At 40.6% G+C, this 21,437-nt stretch overlaps 1 pseudogene; it reads right to left on the reverse strand.

Annotated features, from left to right (window-relative positions):
- The window catches only part of LOC133060501 (cytochrome c-like), a 41,669-nt pseudogene extending 28,199 nt beyond the window's left edge, over positions 1-13,470 (reverse strand).
- Positions 13,471-21,437: the final 7,967 nt, after the last annotated feature.

The raw sequence follows: 21,437 nt of genomic DNA on the forward strand, positions 1-21,437 counted from the left end.
AAGCATAAACTGGGGCATTCAAAGAAGCAACAACCTCAGAAAATGAGATCCATCAGTAGACCAAACAGATTGTCCAGATTCTGTTGGCAAGATGTTTGGAAGCTGTGGCCCAGCTGGTCTATGTAATAACCCTTGAGTATTCTTGGTAGAGGCCCCAAGAGAGAAAGCAGACTTCCTGAACATCTGGGCTACTAAGTCCCAAGTGATTAACCTAGTTATTAAAGGAGGTTTGACCTCATTTGAACCTTAAACATGATAGAGCAAGTCATACTAATTAAAACAATATAATGCTCTGATCTCAGCAGGTACTAGATACTCTAGAGCTGTCATTATGTTAGACCCATAAATGGCCAAATGGGATATGTTTGCTTCAGTACAACTGTTCTCACTGTATTTGCAGCCAGGTCACAATGGTAGGACTACATGTAGATTTGGTCCAAATTAATCTTACATTGAGTTCTTTTTTCTCCGATAAAAACATGATATAAACTATCTTTCTATTGTTACTTAAACCTCAATGTTTATCCCACCTAATGTTTTAGTGTTTTAACTAAAGAAGCTAGAGGTTTAACATTTCTGATCAAACAGCCTTTAAAAATAAAAACCATTCATGTGCTACTTATTTAAATTGACTTATTTAGCATCTCTTGTCCATTTGCATGGGGAGTCTCCTTGGATAGAACCTTCTAGAAATCTATCTCTGTAGTATAAAACTATACATGAATTTTTTAAGGGGGAATATTAATTAATTTTTAATCATGAGTTGAAAATATGAAGAAAGGATAAATTAAACTTTATTAACATAATATATTACATGATATATGTAAAACATGTAACTTAATTACATGATATATGTGCTATTGGAGAAGACTCTTGGGGGTCCCTTGGACTGCAAGGAGATCAAACCAGTCAGTACTAAAGAAAATCAGTCCTGAATATTCATTAGAAGGACTGATGCTGAAGCTGAAACTGCAATACTTTGGCCACCTGATGTGAGGAACTGACTCATTAGAAAAGACTGATGCTGGAAAAGATTGAAGGCAAGAGGAGAAGGGGACGACAGAGAATGAGATGGTTGGATGGCATCACTGACTCGATGGACATGAGTTTGAGCAATCTCTGGAAGTTGTTGATGGATAGGGAGGCCTGGCATGCCACAGTCCATGAGGTCAGAAAGAGTTGTACACAACTGAGTGACTGACCTGAACTAACTGAACATGATTTATTAATAGAATAAATCCATACAATTAATTTATATAACAACATAATTATTAACTTAAAAATTAGTTTATTTAATATAGTTTTAATTTTGTCTCTGGTCGCCTACATCTGCTAGTCTATGTTATATGGCTACTATTTTCTAGCATTTGAAGTAATTGTTAAAAGTTTTTGAACATTCTTACTTATTAAATTACATTTAATTAACACTTTAAGTTAAATTGCTTCACACCATTTTTATTTCCCCTCAATTTTAAACATTTTGTGGCAATGATGCCTCATTTGATAACATTAGATAATCAGAGTGACAAATTCTATTTCGAAAGCTAATTGCACCCCTTTGCTATAATTAAATACATTTCTTTCAAGTCACAGATTTGATTTCCTAAGAAATGACTTCCAGCAATGACAGCCATATAACAGTTTGAACTCATGCAACATCATTAATATTTCATTTCTAATTTATAATCAATTTATACAAGAGGCTTATAACTGAGATCTTACTATATTTTACAAAGCATGCTAATGTGGGGTCTAGAAGATATTCAGACAGATAATAACAAAACACAATCTCTCTGCAAAATATTGAAGTCCTATTTAGCACTTTTCGTACCAAGCTTGAGATGGGAATATGTGTGTGAAAGTCACTCAGTCGTGTCCAACTCTTTTCCACCCCACGGACTGTAGCCTGCCAGGTTCCCTATCCATGGGATTCTCCAGGCAAGAATACTGGAGTGGGTTGCCATTCCCTTCTCCAGGGGATCTTCCCAACCCAGGGATCAAACCCAGGTCTCCCATATTGCAGGCAGATTCTTTACCAGCTGAGCCACAAGGGAAGTCCAAGAAAACTGGAGTGGGTAGCCATTCCCTTCTCCAGGGGATCTTCCCAACCCAGGAATCAAACCAGGGTCTCCTGCATTGCTGGCGGATTCTTTACCAAGTGAGTTATCAGGGAAGCATGGGTGAATGAAAAAGAAAACTGAAACAGGCAAGAGAACAAGGGGAAATATTTCACTGAGGTTTCTAGGGAGGTTTCACTTTTTCCAGCCCCTCAGACTCCCACACCCAATTAGAACTTCAGTGTAGATGGTTGTGGAGTAGGGGAGGTGCTTCCCAGGTGGCAAAGTTGGTAAAGAATCTGCCTGCCAATGCAAGGAAACTCAAGAGACCTGGGTTAGATCCATGGGTTGTGGAGATCCTATGTAGTAGGAAATGGCAATTCACTCTATTATTGTTGCCTGAAAAACTCCATGGACAGAGGACCCTGCTACAGTCCATAGGGTTGCAAAGAGTGAGGTACAACTGAGCATGTAGATGGTGGGAAAAGATCAATCAAATTCTCATTCAGCAAATGTTTATTGAGAACCCAGTACACACCAGGCACCCTGTGACATCTTGGCAGTACCAGTTGTGAGCAAAACAAGGACACTCTTCTTTGTGACCTCAAGGCCCAGTGGAAGACACAATGAGCATGTGAAGAAAGATAAGACAGAAAATTAAGGATATTTTCAGTGTGGAGGGACAGGAGACGTTGCCGAGAGATGACTTTTAAACTAAGACAGAATGAAGACAATGTTCCAAGCAAAAGGAGGGAGGCTGAGTTTCAGAAAATGAAGCAGATAGAATCCTGTGATTCTTTGCCAGCACTGGTATCTTTCACCCCATCTTTCAAATTTATTCTGAAGGACGTGCCCTCCCCTCTCTTTTCCCTCTCCTTCCCTCCCTTTAGTGCCACGGAAAAAATGAAATTGCAAGGCAATTACATATATAAAATGAGTCATAATTTTAGCCAGAAGAGAATGAGGTTAAGAACCACTGTGAACTCCATTCAACCTGAAAAAAGTATGACTGTTATATAAGGCTGCCGAGAAAAAAAGCAGACCCAATTCATCCACCGTGCCAGCACAAATGAACACAAATATCCTCAAATCCCTCTTGTAACGACTCCCAAGTAACCACTGCAGGATTTCTTGGTAGCTTCTCTGCTCTCCTTGTTTTCTCTTAATTCTTGAAATTAGGCCTGTTGAAACTTAAAGGAGTCCCCTATTCACTTTTGGAAAGTGCACAATTGTTGATCTTGTTGATTAGCTGATCAATTGATCTTATTGATTTATTAAGGGAAAAGGTCTCCTATTAACACAGTTTTTGTCTGATTCTAGGTCAGTGTTTCTTTTAGTGTGAGAAACAGTTTTTTCTTCAATAACTACCCTAGAAGGCTCTTTTGCCCTTGTCCTTGCATGAGACACGGATTGTAATTTGTACAACTAACCTAAGATGCAAAGAGACTGTAGAAATACAAAGATGGCAACAACAAGCTCCACTCCAAGTAAGTTGAACCTCCAGGAGTCAGGCTTTTTTTTTGTCCTTTGACCCTATTTATTCAAGTCTTTCTTTCTTTGTACTGGGGGGCAGAAGGAAAGTTTGATAAGGACTTCATTTAAGTATCTGCCCTGATATTCCAGTGGAAAATAAAATGACACCTATCATATAGATGTATCAATGTGCTGGAGATGAAATTTTCCACTTCACTTGGTGATATATATATATATATATATACATATATATATATATGAAGCATAAACTGTGAGCCAGCCTATACCAATAATATAAATAATTCCACAGGAAAAAGGTAATTCTTTATGCTTGGGATTGCTCTCTCTTACTTTTTCTAAACAAAAAACCAAAATTGCTTTGCTAAAAGAGTACTAAAAGCATTTTATTGCTTTACTAAAAATGAGAGGATTGATAATGGACGTACTGTTTACCCACTTTGGGAAAGGTAGTAATTTAAGATATGAAAAGTTAATATTAAACTTTAAAGGAATAGTTAAAAGACGGGGTCAGAAAATATATGCTTGATGTCATAGTTCATGTTTTTGGAGCTGGAGCAAACTTTAAACCTGATCAATATCAGCAATTAATTAACATAGTCTTGAAAAACAAGAGTGCTTTCAGTGAACCAGAAAGCTGATCAAGAGCCCTAAGGGTCAGCACTGTGGATTAATCATCAGAGGAATACAAAGCTTCATGTTGGGAGCAGTCCCAGAAGAGCTCCCAGGTGAAAGGCAATGGATTTAATGAGCAGTGTACAAAGAGGGTGGAAAATTAGAAAGACCTTCCAGAAGGAGTTGGTTATTTGGAAAGCTGGGGCATTTACTTGTGGAAAGAAACTTGAGTGTGGACACTAATGCTGAAGAGGCAAGATCTGTGATTTACACATCCCCATGGGCCCTGGAGGGCTTCCCTGGTGGCTCAGATGGTAAAGAAATTGCCTGCAAAGCAGGAGACCTGGGTTCGATTCCCTGGGTTGGGAAGATCCCTTGGAGGAGGGCATGGCAACCCACTCCAGTATTCTTGCCTGTAGAATCCCATGGATAAGGAACCTGGCAGGCTACAGTCCATGGTGTGGAAGAGTTGGACATGACTGAGCAACGTACGCGCGTGCATGTGCACGCACACACACACACACACACACACAGAGGCCCTGTAAGCTTCCAGACTTAGAGAAGCTAAAGGAAGATTTCTCCTGCCAACAAGCCTTTTCCTATTCACTCTCATGTCTCTCCATAGCATTAGGTATAACTGACAGGTGGCCAGAGATTTTCAATACAAAGATCATCAGGAAACCAAATATTACCAAGTATTAAGGGAGAAGCACTACAGTAACAAGGGCTTCCTCGGTAGCTCAGCAATAAAGCATCTGCCTATCAACACAGAAGATGCAGGTTCAATCCCTGGGTCGGGAACATCTCCTGGAGAAGGAAATGGCAACCCACTCCAGTGTTCTTACCTGGGAAATCCCAAAGACAGAGAGTCTGGCGGGCTACAGTCCACGGGGTCACAAAGAGTCAGACATGATTTGGTTACTAAACAAGAACAACTACTGTAACAAAGCACCAAATTCAACAACAACAAAAAAGAATGAACACCTGAGGAAATAGAGCAAATTAGGCAGACAAAATATTAACTTTATAATAAATTAACATCCTCAGAAAGATTTGAGACGATGTCATAGATAAGAAATAACTACATATCTTGGACATTTTAAATGTAACAAGCAAACATTAACATTAGTAGAACAAAACTAAAAAGTGAAGTTTACTCATGAAGGAATGAAAATCCAGTTTGCAATAGACTTGAAATGCAATTGAGTCTTTGCATGCAAGGACATGGAGCAGTCTCTCCCTTCATTTACATCTTGTATATACTTCAATTAAAATTTGTAGTTTTTTTCTAAATTAAATAAAAACGAGCTTTGACAAGAAAACCATTGTCTCATAAAAGAAAACTTACATCCATTAACTCCCTGTTGAACAAAAGCAAATTATATTTAAAATGGAAGGAAAAAAAGAAGAAAATGGCAGCTGCAGCAGCTGCTAAACTGCATACATTGTCATTTTGGGGACAGGAGAGTAATTTTATAATACAAACTTTTTGTCATATTCTGGGTCATTGTGGAAGATAACAGCAATGACTTTCTCATATTTTGACAACAACCCACAGGAAGAAGGGAGAACAATTCAGAGCACACATACACATATGTATGTATAAGAAAAAGGTTTCATAGTAGAACACTTATCATGGATTAGGAGCTTTGATGTTTACTATTTCACTACATTTGTAATAATTTATTTTTAATCTAAATGCACTTCCTAACCCTCCATGTATATAGCTCTCAGTTTGAGAAGTGTAATATTAAGAAACTTTATAGAAAGGTATTTTCCCATCCCCTCCGAAATCCTTCATCATTCATAAGGTAAGTGCTGGTTCCCTGGCTTCTTTAAGGTCCCTGGAACCTCTGGTGTATTCTACTGCAATCTCTGTATATCCCCTTTCTCCTGAAGGACAGATATTCTGGTTTCACATTTTATAGGCCTATTAGATTTTTAGGTATACAAGGCTTTTTATATATCATTTGAAGATCATATACTCCAACATTTATGATACAAGAAAGCTGGTCTCTGGGTCTTACTCCTCTGCACTGGGGCAGAGAGCTGACCTGAGCATTAAACCTACCCCTTAACACAGGGGCCACTTTCCTGGTGGCTCAGATAGTAAAGAATATGCCTGCAATGCAGGAGACCTGGGTTCGATCCAGGTCAGGAAGATATCATGGAGAAAGGAATGGCAACCCACTCCAGTATTCTTGCCTGGAGAATCCCGTGGACAGAGGAGCCTGGCAGGATCCATGTGGTCACAAAGAATCAGGCAGGACTGAGTGACTAACACCACCACTACCCTAACATAGGGAAAGCTTCCTTCTCCAACCCATGATGCAGCTCTCTGGAACCCATCTACATATGTGTTGCTAGAAAGAGGAGACAATGCAAAGTGACACAACCCTAACATAACTAATACTTTATCACCTAGATGTGGGAAGGGGAATGGAATTGTTTATCCATCCAAATGACTGCACATAAGCATAAAGACATGTCTCTCATTTCATAACATACAGTAATTTTATTTTACCTCTAATTTTTATTTTCAAAATTTTCAAACTTACAGAAATATTGAAAAAAAAAGTACAATGAATACATATCCTCCACCTAGATCTATCAATTGTAAGCACTTTTCCAATTTGCCCAACAGTTAGGTAGATAGATGGTTCAGACAGTAAAGAATCTACCTGCAATGCAGGAGACCCAGGTTCAATTCCTAGGTGGGGAAGATCCCCTGGATAAGGGAATGGCTACCCACTCCAGTGTTCTTGCCTGGAGACTCCCATGGAAAAAGGAGCCTGGAGGGCTATGTCCATAGGGTTGCAAAGAGTTAGACAGGACTAAGCAACGAACCTTAGATAGATAGATAATGTATTTAAATGTGCACACATAAACATATATACCTATACATGATATATTTTATGTAGTAGGTTTTTTGCTAACCATTTGACACTCAGTTTCAGGTTTCATGAGACTTCAGCATGCATTTCTTAAGAATAAATATGTTCTTCTACACTAATGGTCCCCAATCTTTTTGACACCAGGGACCAACAAGTTTCATGGAAGACAATGGTTCAGACAGTAATGAGAGCAATAGGGAGCGATGGGGAGCAGCAATGAAGCTTCACTAGCTTCCCTGGTTCACCTCCTGCTGAGTTGCCCAGTTCCTAACAGTCTGCAGCCCAGGGGTTGAGGACCCCATCCTACATGATCCCAAAATCATACGAAACACTTCAGAAAATTAGCAATACCACAAAAACAATATCTAATCTATATTCAGTCACATGTCAGGGTTAACATGCTTTCATCAGTGATGGTAGTGATGCTTTGGCATAAGGAAATACTGGTAGGATGGCAGGTAATCCAGCAGTCTTATTATTTTTTTAATTAATCCTAATAGGAAATAGATTGGAAGGGAGCAGAGGCTCACAGCATCAATTGGAGGGATAAGGATCAGATTTGGAGAAGAGTCCCGAAACCTGGGCAGCTCCAGAGAGCCATGAGGCGAGACATACAAGAATGTTCTTTTAGCAGAAATAATTGTGAAATCAGAGAGCTGCAGACCACCCCTCATAACCATGAATGAATTCAGCCAGCTCCTCTTTGCCTTGAAAGTATGAAAGTGTTAGTGGCTCAGTCATACCCAATTCTTTGCGACCCCATGGACTGTAGCCCACCAGGCTCTTCTGTCCATGGGATTCTCCAGGCAAGAATACTGGAGTGGGTTGCCCTGCCTTCCTCCGGGGGATCTTTCTGACCCAGGGATCAAACCCACGTCTTTTATGTCTCCTACATTGGCAGGCAGGTTCTTTACCACTAGTACCACCTGGGAAGCCTCCCCTACCCCTCGCTTTATTACCTAATAAGGTAATTACCTAATAAGGCCCCTTGCCTTATTACCTGACAACAACATAATATTCAGAATCCTTGGCAGAAGCAACCGCTGGCTGGGACTAGCTCTTGTCCTGAGCAGTGGCTGAGAGGAGGCAGAGGGAGAGAGGATCTGAATGTTTCTGGAGATGGGGCACCACTTCTACAAAGACAAGACACAATGTGAAATTCTCCTCATCTTGTGTGGGGGCGGGCAGCTGGTCAGCCCAAGAAGGCAAACTGTCACCACTCTTCCTCCCACTCTGGTTCCAGCCAATCTATTCTCCTCACTTAAAGTATATTTATTACATCTGGGGTAGCCGCAGGCCCTCAGATGTGAAATATGCCTTCTTCATGCTTGGGTCCACTACACTCCCTAACTCCAGGAGATGGTGAAGGACAGGGAAGCCTGGCATGCTGTGGTCCATGGAACGACAAAGAGTCAGTCATGACTTAGTGACTGAACCACAGCAACAGTTTCTAATAACTAGAACTCATAACTGGAATTCATAAAGTCATTCAAACTTTTCTTGTTCACGAGCATCTACTGGGTGGTGAGCAGCGTACTAGGAGCCGAGCAGGTGCTTAATGAACGTTCCTGAGTGCCTCAGGGATGACATTCATGCTGAGGACTTCTGTCCAGAGGTCAGTGATAGGACCCGATGTGGATGGAGCATTTCCTACATACCAGGTGCTCTCCTAATCCTTGCATTTATCCTTCTCAATGACCCGCTGAAGGAAGTACTATTTGAGCTCCTTTGTCTGGTGAGGAAATCTGCCCACAAGCTAGTATGAAGTCACAGATTAAGAATTGCAGTCCAGCTCTGACTCTAGAGACCTTTCTGAAAGCCTCTCCACTGTACACCTCAGTTTTGTAGCCAACCTTTCCCAACTGGGGCTTCCCTGGTGGCTCACAGTGAAGAATCTGCCTGCAATGCAGGAGACCCAGGTTCAATCCCTGGGTCAGGAAGATCCCCTGGAGAAGGGACTGGCTACCCATTTCAGTATTCTTGCTTGGAGAATTCCATGGACAGAGGAGTGTGGCGGGCTATAGTCCATAGGGTCACAAAGAGTCAGACACAACTGAGTGACTAACACTTTCTCCAACTGGAGATGATGGCTGCGTCTGGGCTTCTGTTTTTGATCAGCTGCAGGATCAGCCTTGGAGGATTTTGGAGTGGTAGAATTGTAAACTCTCAGAGCTAGCAGAAAAACACAAAAATCATCTAGTCCTACAACTGGATTTTACAGTGGAGACTGAGATCCAATAGACGCTATGAAAGTTAGACTGCTTGTTACTAAGAACATTCCATGTATTTCAGATCCCCTCCTTGAGAAATCAAGTTCTGAAAATGTTCTTTTGCACCAATTATTCAAGTTTAGATGTGCATGCCAAGTCGCTTCAGTTGTGTCCAACTCTATGCGACCCTATGGACTATAGCCCGCCAGGCTCCTCTGTCCATGGGCATTCTCTGGGCAAGAATATTGTAAAACATTGCCATTTCCTCCTCCAGAGGATCTTCCTCACCCAGGGATCAAACACGCGTCTTTTACATCTCCTGCATGGGCAGGTGGATTCTTTACCACTGGCACCACCTGGGTATCTCACTAAAATAATGAACTTTGATAATAAAGTGCAAAAGAAGTCACAGTTCATAAAAGTACTCGTTATTTTTCCTGGGCAGATTGGTCTTTAGCTGTGAATGACATACTGCCAGTCCACATATCTGTTCCTCATGTATTAGCAGTAACAGTAATTGAAACAACAAAGACATTACATTTTTATACACTGCCTTCCATCTCACATGTGTAAGCCATCATCAACTCATTAATCTTCAGAACACTTCTTTGAGGTAATTTCGGCAGGTGATTTTATTATTCTTTTTATGGACTGAGAAGCTTCAACAAAAGTACAATGACATGCCCAAGGTTAAACACATTTAAAGATAAAACTCAAGACTTCTAAATCTTTCTTCCAAGTTTACAAGCATCCATCCTCTGGCTAATTAATATTTGGGACATTTAGGTCATGGAGCATCTTTTATTAAGTTAACAGATGGTAAAGAATCTGCCTGCAATGCAGGAGACCCGGGTTCAACTGCTGGGTCTGGAAGATCACCTGGAAAAGGAAACGGCAATCCACTACAGTATTTAGCCTGGAGAACTCCATGGACACAGGAGCCTGCCAGGCTACAGTCCATGAGTTCACAAAAAGTCAGACACAACTGAACAACTAACACTTCCATATACACCTTTCTAAATGGTGCTGGGTTTTGGGGTTTTTTTTTTGTAAGACAATAGATTTATTGGGATTAAAATTTAAACAGCCAATTTATTCTTCATATGGATATATTATGTGCTGTTTTTAAAATTTCCTTACATTCTAGCCTCAAATTCATTTCATTTTTAACTGGGCACAGAACTTCAGGAATTAGTGATATTAGCAAAGATAACTCAGAGTAAGAGGGGCAAGGAAGAGGCAGCTTGACATTTAAGAAAAATGTGTTTAAGGGGCTCTGGACTAGGCCATGGGAAGAATGACTTCCTCTTTGAACAAAGATCTTCCCTTTTTCCTTCTTCCCTTCCTTCTGTTCTTCCTTTTAGTCATGGAGGGATTCTATGAACTGTTGACATCGTTGTGCTGTATGCTAAGTCTCTTCAGTCGTGTCCGACTCTTTGCGACCCCATGGACTGTAGCCCGCCAGGCTCCTCTGTCCTCGGGATTCTCCAGGTAAGAATACTGGAGTGGGTTGCCATGCCCTCCTCCAGGGGATCTTCCCCACCCAGGGATTGAACCCACGTCTCTTACGTCTCTGCATTGGCAGGCGAATTCTTTATACTAGCACCACCTGGGAAGCTCCGTTGACGTCATTAGTGTGTTGCATTTCAGAAGAAGCGAAGCATGGAGGAAACAGCCTCAGCAGGGCAACTCCCCTAAGCTCTTGGGGCTTCACTGTCTCTGGCTGTAGGATGCGGTAGTTGGTGAAGTGATGTCAGGGATCCCTCTGACCAGTCAAACCAAGATTCTTTCTCCATTTACCTCTTCTCGACACTTGCTGTTGTTGCATGGTTTCAAAGAAGGGCATATTGTGTACATGTCAGCAAAGATACTTTGCCTCTCTATATATTTGAATGTCCCATGAAGCCAAGTCTTTGTCCAGTGGCCCATTATTTATTTTATTTTCCCTGTTTTCCTCTCTTTCTCTCCCTCTCTTCCGATCCTTGCTCGTGGAATCCCGCCAGTCTGAGAATCCAACAACCTTCAAAACTCTTCTCAGATGTCTAAATTGTACCTTAATTGAATTAGATATTTTCAAATAGGGCTTTTTACATGAAATAATAGAAAGGCAAAATAGGCTGTTTTCCATCAGGTTTACTGTCATCAACTTTGCCCCTGTTTCAGATTCAGCTTCCCTCCAAGCATATTCTCACAAATGCCACAACCAAATTTCCTTCTTTTGAATTTGGATTAACTGCTTCACTCATGTAAGTAAGCACTTTATAGTGATTCTAATAGCAGTATAGTAATGGATTTTTTTTCTCAAAAGAGAATTATAGACAGTAATATCCTCATAACAAATCCAGGATACACAATTATAAATGGATTAGCCCAAATCTCAAATATTTGAAGAGTTTTAGTGTTATCAACTCCAAACTTGTTTCATAATAGGACAATAAATTGAGAGAGGGGTTGTTGGGGCAAAGAATTAGCAACTTTATGTGGAAAACCAGCAGACTGAGTCGGTGGTAGGAAATTAGTTAGCATCCCAAAGAACCAACTTTTTTTTTTTTAATCTGTGATTTTGTTTTTAATTCTTAAGCCTTACGATCATCTATTTTACAAACCTAGCTCCTCTACTTTCACGCTTCTAATGAGCTGACAAAAGCACTATTACCAGTCACATAGTAGTTCTACAGTTGTGTTTCTGAATGCCTGTTTAAGAGAAAATCCTTTTGGACTCTGTGGGAGAAGGCAAGGGTGGGATGTTTCGAGAGAACAGCATCGAAACATGTATATTATCTATAATGAAACAGATCACCAGCCCAGGTTGGATGCATCAGACAAGTGTTCGGGCCTGGTGCATTGGGAAGACCCAGATGGATTGGGTAGAGAGGGAGCTGGGAGGGAGGATCGGGATGGGGAATACATGTAAATCCATGGCTGATTCATGTCAATGTATGACAAAACCCACTTTAATATTATAAAGTAATTAGCCTCCAACTAATAAAAATAAATGAAAAAAAGAGAAAATCCTGAATTATAACTTAGTCTGACTTTGTAAAGATCACACAAGCAAAGTGTACTAACAGATCTTGTCACGATGATTCTTGAAAGCATCTTATCTTAAAGATCCCCTATAAAATGTAGGAAGTGCTAAATATTCTTTATTTGATGCTATACACAAACCACACTAAAATTCCTTTCATTAAGTAAAAGGCAATATTTTAGATAGAGAATTTTAATTACATTAGTACAGTTAAGGTCATAAAGATAAAGTAGGCCTTGTTAGTGTATCTTTAGCCTTTGCCTTAACAGACTAATTAAACACAGGTGAATCTTGCTCTGTTCTATGAGACAGCAAAGGAATCTTCTTAGTATTTAAATACATTAATATAACCAGTTACAGAAATCTAAATAAAACCAATCTCCTACAGGTTTCGAGAAAGTGTTCACCATCTCCCTAAAAAATTTAACAGTCCTTATTCAAGTTCAGTTATCTCTTTAGATGGGGAAAACAGTGATAGTACTTGTTGAACTGGAATTACTATCAACATTTTAAAAGCTGACCTTGTTCATTTAGCCACAAGCAAATCTTATTTAAATCAGGATTGCCCAATAGAAATACTCCATCAGCCCTTCATGATCTGAATTCTAGTATATGAGATCCATTTAAATATGGTACACATAAAAAGGGGCTTCCCTGGTGGCTCAGATAAAGTCATGAGATATTTCTGGTTTGTAATAAATAAGGTAGTGGCTAACTATTACTCATTAGTAGCTCTTTTGAGCGGAGAAGGAAATGGCAACCCACTCCAGTATTCTTGCCTGGAGAATCCCAGGGACCGGGGAGCCTGGTGGGCTGCCGTCTATGGGGTCGCACAGAGTCAGACATGACTGAAGTGACTTAGCAGCAGCAGCTCTTTTGAGATAAGCTATCAGGTCTGCCCTTTCCCCCTTCTTCTTAATGCCAGCAAAGATCATTTTTGTTCCAGGTATGTAGTTCCTGGGATCATCCAAGTATTTCATCGGCATCTCCTCCCCCCAGGTGAGGTCTTTGTTCTTTTTGGCATCTGTGTAAGAGAATCCAACAGCCTGACCTGTTTGTCTTTCCGTTAAACAGATGACGGAGATTTGGCCCAGTCCTGTGCTTGTCTTCCTTTCAGTTTGGCACTGGACACCCTTCTGAATAAAAATCTTCCTTCTCTTCTCAGCACCACCCATTTTTAAATCATCTTTCCCCATTTGTGACTGAGAGGTTCCCGCTGGTAAGCCAAATGTCCCATTCCTAAGCCCAAGGACACACCAGTCCATGCCCAACTGCACGTGCTGGTGCAACCTTCAAAGGACCATCTTAACCCAAGTTGGAATTCAGGCTTCTTTTATGCCTAAAGTGGAGGGAGTGTGGCTGGTTGTTGCAAACTAATTGGCGCATGAGTCCTTTGTTCTTGAGGCTGTCCAGGTAGCTCAGGTCACAATATTGCTGTAAGTCTCCAGCAAGAAAAAATGTTATTCTCCGTTCTGCAACCTTCTATCTCTGTATGGAAAAGTGTTATACCTTTAAAGGTCAGAGCCTTGAGAATGGGCTATTGTGTTTATTTCAGGCTAAAGACAACATCTTTTTACAAAGGTGCAGAGCCCCAGGACTAAGTACAGGCAATGATCACAAAGGTTAGAGCTGAAGGAACGGATCCAGTATGGAGTCAGGTTTGTTTTCTGTTACACTAGCAGAAGATCTTGTCTGGACTGCTCTAAGTAATTTGTCTGGGCTACAAAAATATTCCAGGTAGGCTGTTAATTACCCCAACTTTTTGCTATTTCTATACTCCCACATCAAGTCGGCTAACATTTCTGGGTTCCTCTCAAGTGACCTTTTGAAGACTTATTGTGATACTGCAGATTTTTACATAGAGAATCTGAATGAACACAATTTAGTTCAGGTTTAAATCCACCTAATACAGTACATCAGTTGTATTAATGGAATTAATGTTAAAACAATGCTCACTTCAGTAACTTTATTTCTCTTACTAATAAAATAATTTATAATAATTGTAATGTGTAATATAGAAAGTAATTCATACTATATAAATATATTCTTATATAAAATAATTTATAATAATTATAATAAATAATTTCATATTACTTAATTATGAAATGGGGCTTCCCAGCAGGCTCTAGTGGTAAAAGACCTGCCTGCCAATGCAGGAGACATAAAAGATGCCGGTTCAATCCCTGGGTCAGGAAGATCCCCTGGAGGAGGAAATGACAACCCACTCCAGTATTCCCTGAAGAATCCCATGGATAGAGGAGCCTGGCAGGTTACAGTCCATAGGGTCACATAGAGTTGGACATGACTAAAGAGACTTAACACACATGCACACATGCAATTATTAAATAGTAATAACCACATAGATCATTCCTTGTTGGTTCTGCACTTTTCTTTCCCCCATTCTGGTGTATTTAAAACTGATTTAAATCTTTCAACAGTGATACTTTTGATGAATTTTTCAAGGGGCCTAATTCTTGCTTAGGAATTAATAGAATGTATTAACCAGGTTTGTGCTTTATGTAAGCTGGGGCCAGAACCAAAAGGCTTAGGCTTTCTTTAATCTGTTTTAGGATCACATTACCTAGCATGGAGAGTCAACCATCGCTCATACCGCATCAAGGCTGGGGAACTGCCCTCAGCCCCACCACAGGACAGTTTAGATTAGAAAAGGAAAGAGGATCACATGTCCCATCAAAAGAACAGGGTGAAATCTGTTTATGGAAGGCAGTGCACTTTTGAGTCAGACAGACCTGTTCTTTGTTCAGTCGAGAAGAACGTTTGCTTCTAAAACAGTGGATCAAGTTAGTTCCTGGAATTGAAAGAATATACCAGTATTCCATTTTAAAAACTGCATTACTGGATTTCTCTGGCAGTCCAGTGGTTAAGATTCTTGCTTCCACTGCAAGGGGGGTAGGTTCAATCTCTGGTGGGGAAACTAAGATCCCACATGCTGCATGGTGCAGCCCCCCTGACAAGAAAGGAAAAAAAAACTTGCCTTACTAAATCAAGGAGAAAGATAGCACAGACTTCTCCATGCCCTTAGATCCCCTTTATACTACACGGCGCTGTTACAGAGGGAAAGAGCCCAGTAACTCCCACCCTCTCTGTTTTTCTTTCAGTACAAATGGAGGCAAGGGTGGTTCTGGCAGCCCCACAAGGCAGGCAGGCAGAGGGCACGATGGCTCCCGTTAGTATTATAAAAACAAGCCTGAGCCAAACAGCTCTGACAAGATTGCTGCACAAACCAGGTGGAACTTGTTTTTCTGGACATGACAAAGCAAGTCGGAATTTCACTTCAGTTTACTAGCCCTTTGTTTCCGTTGATTTATTGCATGGAAAATGACACTTTTAAATAGTACCTTTATTCAAAGCAGTTTTGTATAAATGTATGTTACGCTGACGGGTGTTATTACCTCTTTACCTTTTTTTATTATAAATATTATACATACCAGAGATTCAGTTCAGTTCAGTCGCAGTCATGTCCAACTCTTTGCGACCCCATAGACTGCAGCACGCCAGGCCTCCCTGTCCATCACCAGCTCCCGGAGTCCACCCAAACCCATGTCTTTTGAGTTGGTGATGCCATACAACCATCTCATCCTCTATCATCTCCTTCTCCTCCTGCCCTCAATCTTTCCCAGCATCAGGGTTCTTTCCAATGACTCAGCTCTTCGCATCAGGTGGCCAAAGTATTGGAGTTTCAGCTTCAACATCAGTCCTTCCAATGAACACCCAGGACTGATCTCCTTTAGGATGGACTGGTTGGATCTCCTTGCAGTCCAAGGGACTCTCAAGAGTCTTCTCCAACACCACAGTTCAAAAGCATCAATTCTTCGACACTCAGCTTTCTTTATAGTCCAACTCTCACATCCATACATTACTATGGGAAAAGCTGTAGCTTTGACTAGACGGACCTTTGTTGGCAAAGTAATGTCTCTGCTTTTAAATATACTGTCTAGGTTGGTCATAACTTTTCTTTGAAGGAGCAAGCATCTTGTAATTTCGTGGCTACGATAACCATCTGCAGTGATTTGGGCCCCCCAAAATAAAGTCTGTCATTGTTTCCACTGTTTCCTCATCTATTTGCCATGAAGTGATAGGACCAGAAGCCATGATCTTAGTTTTCTGAATGTTGAGTTTTAAGCCAACTTTTTCACTCTCCTTTTTCACTTTCATCAAGAGGCTCTTTAGTTCTTCTTTGCTTTCTGCCATAAGGGTGGTGTCATCTGCATATCTGAGGTTATTGATATTTTTCCCGGCAATCTTGAGTCCAGCTTGTGCTTCTTCCAGCCCAGGGTTTCTCATGATGTACTCTGCATACAAGTTAAATAAGCAGGGTGACAATATACAGACTTAATGTAGTCCTTTCCCTATTTGGAACCAGTCTGTCGTTCAATGTCCAGTTCTAACCGTTGCTTCTTGACCTACTTACAGATTTCTCAGGAGCCAAGTCAGGTGGTCTGGTATTCCCATCTTTTTAAACATTTTCTACAGTTTATTGTGATCCATACAGTCAAAGGCTTTGGCATAGTCAATAAAGCAGAAGTAGATGTTTTTCTGGAACTCTCTTGCTTTTTCAATGATCCAACGGATGTTGGCCATTTGATGTCTGGTTCCTCTGCCTTTTTTATTTTTTTTATTTTTATTTTTTTTAATATGTTCTAGGTGACTTTATTTTTTTTTTTTTATTTGTTATTAGTTGGAGGCTAATTACTTCACAACATTTCAGTGGGTTTTGTCATACATTGATATGAATCAGCCACAGAGTTACACGTATTCCCCATCCCGATCCCCCCTCCCACCCCTCTGCCTTTTTTAAATTCAGCTTGAACATCTGGAAGTCCTTGATTCATGTACTGTTGAAGCCTGCCTTGGAGAATTTTGAGCATTACTTTGCTAGAGTGTGAGATGAGTGCAATTATGCGATAGTTTGAGCATTCTTTGGTATTGCCTTTCTTAGGGATTGGAATGAAAACTGACCATTTCCAGTCCTGTGGCCACTGCTGAGTTTTCCAAATTTGCTGGCATATTGAGTGCAGCACTTTCACAGCATCATCTTCTAGGATTTGAAATAGCTCAATGGCATTCCATCATCTCCACTAGCTTTGTTCATAGTGATGCTTCCCAAGGTTCACTTGACTTCGCATTGCAGGATGTCTGGCTCTAGGTGAGTGATCACACCATCATGATTATCTGGGTCATGAAGATCTTTTCTGTATAGTTTTTCTGTGTATTCTTGCCACCTCTTTTTAATATCTTCTGCTTCTGTTGGGTCCATACCATTTCTGTACTTTATTGAGCCTATCCTTGCATGAAATGTCCCCTTGGTATCTCTAATTTCTTGAAGAGATCTCTAGTCTTTCCCATTCTACTGTTTTCCTCTATTTCTTTGCATTCATCACTGAGGAAGGCTTTCTTATCTCTCCTTGCTATTCTTTAGAACTCTGCATTCAAATGGGTATATCTTTCCTTTTCTCCTTTGCCTTTCACTTCTCTTCTTTTCAAAGCTATTTGTAAAGCCTCCTCAAACAGCCATTTTACCTTTTTGCACAGAGATTTTACTAGAGATTCAGTTCAGTTCAGTTGCTCAGTCATATCCGATTCTTTGTGACTCCATGGATCACAGCACGCCAGGCCTCCCTGTCCATCACCAACTCCCGGAGTTTACTCAAACTCACATCAATTGAGTTGGTGATGCCATCCAGCCATCTCATCCTCTGTCGTCCCCTTCTCCTTCTGCCCCTGATCCCTCCCAGCATCAGGGTCTTTTCCAGTGAATCAACTCTTCGCATGAGGTGGCCAAAGTATTGGAGTTTCAGCTTCAACATCAGTCCTTCCAATGAACACCCAGGACTGATCTCCTTTAGGATGGACTGGTTGGATCTCCTTGCAGTCCAAGGGACTCTCAAGAGTCTTCTCCAACACCACAGTTCAAAAGCATCAATTCTTCAGCGCTCAGCTTTCTTCACTGTCCAACTCTCACATCCATACATGACTGCTGGAAAAACCATAGGCTTGACTAGACGGACCTTTGTTGGCAGTTATGTCCCTGCTTTTTAATATGCTATCTAAGTTGGTCATAACTTTCCTTCCAATGAGTAAGCGTCTTTTAATTTCATGGCTGCCATTACCATCTGCAGTGATTTTGTGAGCCCCAAAAAATAAAGTCAGTCACTGTTTCCACTGTTTCCCCATCTATTTCCCATGAAGTGATGGGACCAGATGCCATGATCTTAGCTTTCTGAAGGTTAAGCTTTAAGCCAACTTTTTCACTCTCCTCTTTCACTTTCATCAAGAGGCTTTTTAGTTCCTCTTCACTTTCTGCCATAAGGGTGGTGTGACATAATTCAGAGATACAAGGAAGAAAATAAAAATGGCCTCTACTACTCTCACACAAAAATAACCACCCCTGGATTTTTTAAATTTTCTAATTCATTCTAATTCATTTAATCCCTTGGATTTCGTGTATACATTTTAGCTTCAAACCACCACTTTGAAGTAATCAGGAATTATGTCAGTTTTGTTGATGAGAAAACTGAGGCACAATGAACTTCCATGACCTGTCCAGAGGTCCCCAAAAAGTTAGCATCAGTCCCCAAACTGGCTCCACCTTTGGCTCAAGGTCCCTCCTATGTCACAGGTCAGCTTAACTTCTCCACTGCTTCTCAGACCAGCTTAGTGTTCCTATAATACTAATATAGGGGGGAGTTTTGTCTCTCACTAATAACAATTATAGTCATTGCTCCTTACTCGAGGATTCCCCTACTTGCAAGTTTGCCTACTAGCTACAGTTTGTTGTAACCCCCAAGTTAATACTCCTTATGCTTATGCTGCTTATAGACGTGCTCACAGCAACAAAGATTTAAGTCACCTTCTATTCACTGTTCTCAGCTGATGTCAAACAAGGTCATGCCTTTTCTTCTTGTGTCAGCTTTCATACTAGAAACAAGTGTCTTTTTAGTGGTCTATTTAGTGTCCTGTCTTTTGCATTTTCATGCTTTTTTGGTGACTTTGCTCCTTAAAATGGCCCCCAAATGTAGTGCTGAAGAACTATCTAGTGCAATCTAGTTAGTGTTCCTAAGCGTGTATGTTAGTGATACTTCCTTCAGACATGAGTTACTGTCCTTGGCCATGAGTTCACACATAAAACAAAGTTATGAATTCATGGATGTGAGCAAAGGCTTATAGGAACGAAACCATGTATTACACTTAGCTGCAATGCTTCAGTATTTGCTAATTTATTGTTTGCACTGATTTCATAGAACATGACTACCACAAATAAGTAGAATCAATGCCTTATTATTGTGGCTGTTATTGTAGTTGTTATTGCCTGACAATAAATGGTGTGATTTCTCACAGAATTCCAACTTAACTTTTGAGACTGACCAAAGAGGGTCTGGCCTTTAGTTTATACTTCCTACTGCAGATTCTGGGGGTGGGGGGACTTCCTTATCAACCTTGGGCCCCCTCAAGAGCACAGCTGACCCCTGCTAGCAATTAATCATTATTCCAAAGCCAGCTCTCCTATGTCATGCCTGGCTCTCTGGAAGCAACAGGACAATCCATTTACAAGTTAGGACAGCCTTGCTTCTGGTTTTGCTTTGAGAACATTAATGTTAGAGTCCTGGGGGCCTGCCCAGTAATCCTACCTTCACCATTGCTCCTTTCAGGACACCTAGGGTCACCCACTGAGAATTTCTGCTGTCCTGTTTTCGCACCCTAGGGTGTCTTAGGTGGATATGCAGATTAAACCTCAAGGACTAGCAGTTCTTGAGAATTAGTGTTCTCAAGGACTAGTGTTCTTTGAGAGTCAAATGGCTGCCTTTCTTTAACAACTCCCTCCATAGAAAAGATGCATATAACGTGTGCAAAATTCTCTGTTGTTACAAAGTCTCTGTTGTATGATGCAAAAGATGTGAAAATCAAACACTTGCAGGAAACCAAGTTATGTAGCTGATGGACTCTAACCTACACTGTGACGAAGCCAAGAAAATGTACTTCCAACAAGGAAATCACAAGAGTTGTCAATATATATGGATATCAATGTCAACCATATTCAGAAAAATGCACATGAAAACCACACAGACTTAGATGCTATTGTTTTTAAACCCACCAGATTGGCAAACATGCAGAGTCTGGCAATATGTTCTGCTGGTAAAGACAGGAGGAATGTGCTGGTAGGGAGCTCACACATTGCCTGTGGCAGTGCAATAGAGTGAGTTGCAACATGTAACAAAATAACAATTGTGTTTACTACCTGCTCCAGAAAGCTCAGTTCTGGGAATGGGTGAAACATATGCACCAGCACACACAGGAAATGACATGTGCTCAAGGTAACTCACTGCAGCAGTGCTTGAAAGAGCAAAGATACACATCTAATAAGGGAATGCTTAAACAGACTGTGGTACCTTTGCACATTAAAGTATGATGCAGCTGTTACCAAAAAGAAAAAGAAAAAAGGTGGCCCTACACATGGATGAACCCTGAAAACATTACATTTCATGAAAGAATATCAGTCACAAAAAAGCACATGTTGTATGATTCCATTTGTATGAAATGTCCAGAACAGACATCTATAGAGATAGAAGGTAGATTAGTGGTTGCCTTGGACAAAGAGACAGTGGGAAGGTTGACGGGGGACAGCTAAAGGGTACAAGACTAATTTGCAGGTAATAAAAATGTTGTAAAACCAACTATGGTGATGGATTCACAATTCTGTGACTCTAATAAGAACTATTGAATTGTGCACTTCAAATGTGTGAATCATGTGGTCTGTGAATTATATCTTAATAAACTGTTCTTCATAGATGAACAAGTATGTTCCCTTTATATTGATACAGAAAGCACGCTAAGACATATTAAATAAAAGAGCAAAGCATGGAGCAGTCAACTTATACAATATTTTGAGTAGGAAAAGGGGAAAATTAAAATGTTTCTTTTTTGCTTGTCCATAAAGAAGCACTGGGAAGTTAGACATATGTACTGTGCTTTTAGTCGCTCAGTCGTGTCCGACTGTTTGTGACATTATGGACTATAGCCCACCAGGCACCTCTGTCCATGGGGATTCTCCAGGCAAGAATATTGGAGTGGGTTGCCATGCCCTCCTCCAGGGGGTATTTTCAACCCAGGGATCAAATCCAGG

The sequence above is a fragment of the Dama dama genome, chromosome 8 (genome assembly GCF_033118175.1).
Source record: "Dama dama isolate Ldn47 chromosome 8, ASM3311817v1, whole genome shotgun sequence".
Taxonomy (NCBI): Eukaryota; Metazoa; Chordata; class Mammalia; order Artiodactyla; family Cervidae; genus Dama; species Dama dama.